Source organism: Heterocephalus glaber, unplaced genomic scaffold, assembly GCF_053883595.1.
Source record: "Heterocephalus glaber isolate CG9 unplaced genomic scaffold, H.glaber_assembly_v1.0 deba00001465, whole genome shotgun sequence".
NCBI lineage: Eukaryota > Metazoa > Chordata > Mammalia > Rodentia > Bathyergidae > Heterocephalus > Heterocephalus glaber.
Window position 1 is genome coordinate 16,319,476 of NW_028258312.1, and position 5,152 is coordinate 16,324,627.

The window sequence follows — 5,152 nt, forward strand, 5'->3', positions numbered from 1 at the left end:
AAAAAAAGTCTGAAAATAACACACATGTTCTTTTTTCTTTTTTTTTTTTGAAAGTTTTACTTATATTAATTTAAGAAATACTGCAATGTCATAGGAGACTAATATTTATCCCCCAAAAACTTCAGTAACACTTCTAAAACTCATTGATTTTATAAAAACATCAAAGTGGCAGGAATATAAATAACCATTTATAAACTTACTTTCTTCTTGAAAAAGACACACTTACAAACTTTTCTTTTGCATGAAATTTAAAGATGGTGATCTAGAAGTCATATGTATTTCTGGGTAAGGATGAAGACCCATCTGTTTGTTATCTTTCAACTTTTGTACTGTAATTTTGGCAAATTCTTCTCCTTGGATATCAGTGGTATCCAGTAATTGCCTGACTTTTGAGGTCCTTGTTGGTTTGGTACTAATAAGTTCATAGTCCTCTTTCATGAGCAAGTCCCTGGACAGAAGGGCAGCCAGTGATTGGTCAAGGCAGGCTTCAGTCATTTGGCTCACAATGTCTTCCCTCTTGCTCTGGATCCATTGCTGGGCTATACCAGGCTGCAGGTACTCTGAATTTCCCTCAGCCAAGAGTGGATTTATTACTGCTAATTAGCACGGGGCAGTGCTGTGACCACACAATGACACCCCAGGTAAAAAATCTTTGTTTTGAGTAGCTGGCTGGGACCTAGAAGTTCCCCGAGAAGAACTGCTTTGATGAAGCTGAGAGAATCCACATGACTCCTCCTGTGGACTATGATTTATAGGTATATTCAGGGGTGACTCCATTTTCTTTTTGTCACATAAGTGAGTAGTACTTGAAGTACTCTGTAACTTTGTTATCTTTAACTGGATAACAGCTTCAAGAAAAGTTATCTCTTCAAATGTTCTCCGAAGTGGTTCAAGTTCTATCAAACATTTTAAGAAAGATGGTCTTTCATCTGGATTTTGTGCCCATCCGTGTTCTATTAGTGAGATCATCAGAGCTCGATGAGGTATATCAAGTGGCAAACTTTCTTCATTAGTGTCAGGCCGATGTCCCTGTGATACATTATACATGATCTGCAAAGGATTGGTGACTTCCTCAAAAGGCTGTTTTCTGGATAATACTTCCCATGTGATAATTGCATAGCTGTATATATCATGCTTCACGCTGGCCCTTGTTTTTTGTCCAGGTTCATAGTTCTCAGGTGGCATGTAGATAATTGTCCCTCCCTCTGTTGAAGGCTTGCTACCACGTGACTGTGAGAGGGACATCATGCTCCATTTTGATAAACCAAAATCTGCAATCTTAACGTGGAATTCATTACCCAACAAAATATTTTAAGTCTTCAAGTCATGATGGAGTAGAGGAGGATTCATATTGTGTAGGTAATTTACACCAAGTGCAATTTCATGCAGGATGTGAAATCTTAATGGCCAAGCAACATCAGGATATTCAGTTTTCCTATGTGGGAGTTCGTTCAGTAATCCGTTTGGCATATATTCAGTAACTATTCCCCAAAATTCAGGCTCAATGCAAATGCCCAAAATTGGAAGGATATAACTGAATCTGGCTTTGTGTAAAATTTCAGCTTCTCTTAAGACATCATCTCTTTCACTGTCGAGCAGCGTGGTGTGGATGTGCAAGTGTTTCACCCCCACCTGGACGCTCCAGTCCGCGTGGCTGGAGGCCAACACCGTGCCCATGACCAAGGTGTCGCGTCTCAGGTAGCTCAGGTCGGCGAGCTTGTGGGACAGGATGGTGGGCCGCATGCTGCAGATGGGCTCCCCGTTCATGGTGAGGGCGGCGGCGGCGCGGGTCCCGGCGGACTCTAGCTCACCAGGCCGCCCATCCCCGCCATCCCCGCCAGCCGTCCCGGGCTGGAGCCGGACTCTGGAACCCGCTTCCTCTCGCCCCCCATGTTCTTTTTTCTTTATGGCAGTGACTTCAGCAACAATTACTGTAGAGCTGTCAGAGAATCTGAGCACCTGTCTTTGATAAATTCAGTTGCAATTGTGATTATATACACAACGATCTATATTTTGGGGATGCTTCCGTAGTTCTTAAGAAACTGGCTGGGGTAATCTAAAAGAAAATATGGACCACATCAGATTCAGTATAAAGAAACCCATTTCATATTTCTATTTCATTTGATCTCTTTGGCTGCACAAGGCCTGTCAGCGCAGGGAGCAGAAACGGGATGGAATGTGCTGAAGTGGTAGAGTGCGAAACTATCTTTGGCAAGGCCCTGGGCTCCATCCCCAGCACTGCAATGCAAAACAAAAACAAAGGAAAAAGAAACAACCTAGGTGAACTGGTAAAACCTATAATGTAATGCCAAATGATACAAGTGATGCCCACATTACATCTCAGCTATACACAAATTTCTCCAGATTTTGACATACTCTGAGGACCTTGTTTTCTTACCTTTTCATCATCATCATGATAAAAGTCAAGAACACTTAAAAAGGTCCTTCATTCTGCATAGTTTAACTTCCCCTAGCTTCCACCCTCCTCCTATTTCTCTGCTACCACAGACCTGAGACCGAAAAGCAATGGAGCCAAGTCTCTCTGGATCTCTCAGGAGGCAATGACATCAGCTCAGATCTGACTTGGGATAAAACTCATCCTGGCAGTCAAGCTCATGCTGTTTTTCTAATTTTGCTACCCTGCAGAAACGGACTCCGGGAAAGAAGAACACCCCTAGTCTGAGCAACACTGCTAAACATGGGCAGAAAATTCAACCTAGGAAATCCTGCTATGTTATCTCTTTTTTAGAAACTACTAGGATCTTTTTTTAGAATCTCAAGATTTTTATTTTTAAAGTTAAATATAAAAACCCTTATGATATGGCTGAGAATAATGTTCTTTCCTTATTACAAACACAGGGTGATTTGAGCTAAGTTCTTAGAATTATTGTGTTTTGCTCTGAAGTGTTGGGGTGCAATTTGACTTCTCTGTGAACAACAGTAAAAATCAGTATAACCTTGCTTTCTTTTACTTAGAGGCTGACGTTGTTGCTCCATTTCTAACAAATTTGTCCATGAATAATCACCATGGAGCAAAGTGTACAGGATGGTCCACAACCATCTGCCTAACCTAAAGTAGCTCTTCTAATGACTCATTAACTTACTCATAGAGACAGGGCACATTGCACATGTGACCTTTCTACCAGACATTTGGGGTATAACTACAGAATGCAAAATCACAGTAATAGAAAATCAGTGGAGAAAGCACTTCCTTTGCAAGTTCAAAAAGTTGTAAAGATAGAACTCTCAAGTGAAAGCAGTGGAGCCAAGAATGTGCTGCTGTACTTGCTTCTAATGACTGGAAAGTATATTCATTAAATTAGAAAAGTTAAATGAAATTTTACCTGTATTTCATCCTTAGGTTTCTGGTTATAGCATAGTATACTTATATTCAACAAAAATGTAGATTATGACAGAATTCAAACAGCAGCTATTATATATTTAATATATATCTTTGAGTGATGAGGCAATAAAAATGCATGAGACAAGCTCTTTGTCCTCCATTTGTCCCTTCTAAGGATAGAGAGAGAGGCACTCGTCTGACTGCTAAATGCAGTCATGCTTCTGCTGAGACTTCCCTGGAGGTATGAATGAGGGAGCTGGGAATTGGGGCTCTGCCAAAGAGTGAAGGATGGGATTAGCAAAGAGTCCTTAGGAGCTTAGAGAATGGCTACAAATTAATAGAAATGAGTGGAATAAAAGGAGGGCTTAAGAAAAGGTTAAGAGGAAAATTTAAAAAATACTTTCCCTAGACTGGCTGAGTGGAGCACATGAGAAGAATGGACTCCACAGGGAGGTGTGGTGGGAGTTGAGGCTGGGCTCTGAGTGTGTTTAGTTAACTTCAGATGGTAGGTTTTTGAAAGATAATTCTAAAAGCCATGTGGAGAAATGAAAGACAGAAAGAAATAAGACTTTAAAAGCCTTTCCCATGAAGTGAGACAATGAAGAACCCAACTAGGGCAGAAGCAGCAAGGGCTTGGGAGAGGACACCAGTCAGAGTGAGTGGTCTGAGGCCTGGAACACAGTGATTGGCTATGGGAAGGGGAAGCGGACAGAGGAAAAAGCTCCCTTTTCTGAGTGGTTAGATGACTGAGTCATTACCAGGAAGTACAGGAGAAGGAAGTGTATGAGATCGGGGGTCAGGATGGAGAGTCGAGGACATGGTACTGCACATAGTTTCTAAGGGATGGAGTTTGAGGTTTCTCACAGTGATGATATGGTGCAGCCAGGTAGGACTCGCCATTCAGGAAAGTGGCTCTGGCTGGTGAGGAGGAGCTAAGAGCTGCTGATGAATAAGTGAAATTTGAAGCCATGGTAGTGCTGGGACTGGACAGAAAGGGGAGAGCTTATCTAGCATCCAGAACCTGGGGACCAGAGGTCAGTTCAGCACATTTTTGGATCCTGGAAACTGCTTTCTACAGACATGCTTCAGATATATATCTATATAGATATAGATATAAATTATATACATTTCCACATTTAAGGCCCCCAAATCCAACTGTTTACTTTTATCCTCATAATCTTCATCATTCCATTTTGTCAAAAAATCCTGTAGGCTCTACCTACAAAACATTTTCTAAATTTTTCTCTGTGTACTACCATTACTTATTTCCAAGCCCAGTTCATTTTCCATCTGAATAAATGCAACAATTTTAAGAAATATTAAAATATTACAGATATTTCCAAATACACACAAAAGAAATGAGAATAGTATAATCCCCTTATGCACCAATTGTTTATACCAACATTTTCTGTATCTGCTTCATGTGTGCTTCTTTTAGTTTATCTTTACTTTGTTGAAGAATTTTTTTTTGTATATCCTTTTAGTGGTACATTTTAGGTGTACAACATAATGACATTCATCATTGGAAATATGCACCTTTACATACTCTCTTGGTTCTTATTTTTCCCCCTTCCCCTACCTCCCTTCAATCCCTCCATCCCTCCATATCTACAAAGACTTTGTTTCCATTTTTGTTGAAGAATTTTAATGGACAACCTAGACGATGCATTACCTGCATATTGTTTAGTGTGTATCTTTAAAACATAGACATTTTTTCTTACATAAGCATTATCACACCTATTTTTTCTTTCATTCATTATGTATTATTTGATTATTTTTTGTGTCACTGAGGATTAAATCTAGGCCCTT

General features: G+C 40.3%; 1 pseudogene; it reads right to left on the reverse strand.

Moving 5' to 3' along the window:
• Positions 1-222: 222 nt before the first annotated feature.
• On the reverse strand, positions 223-1,767 carry LOC101711374 (receptor-interacting serine/threonine-protein kinase 2 pseudogene; annotated as a pseudogene).
• Positions 1,768-5,152: the final 3,385 nt, after the last annotated feature.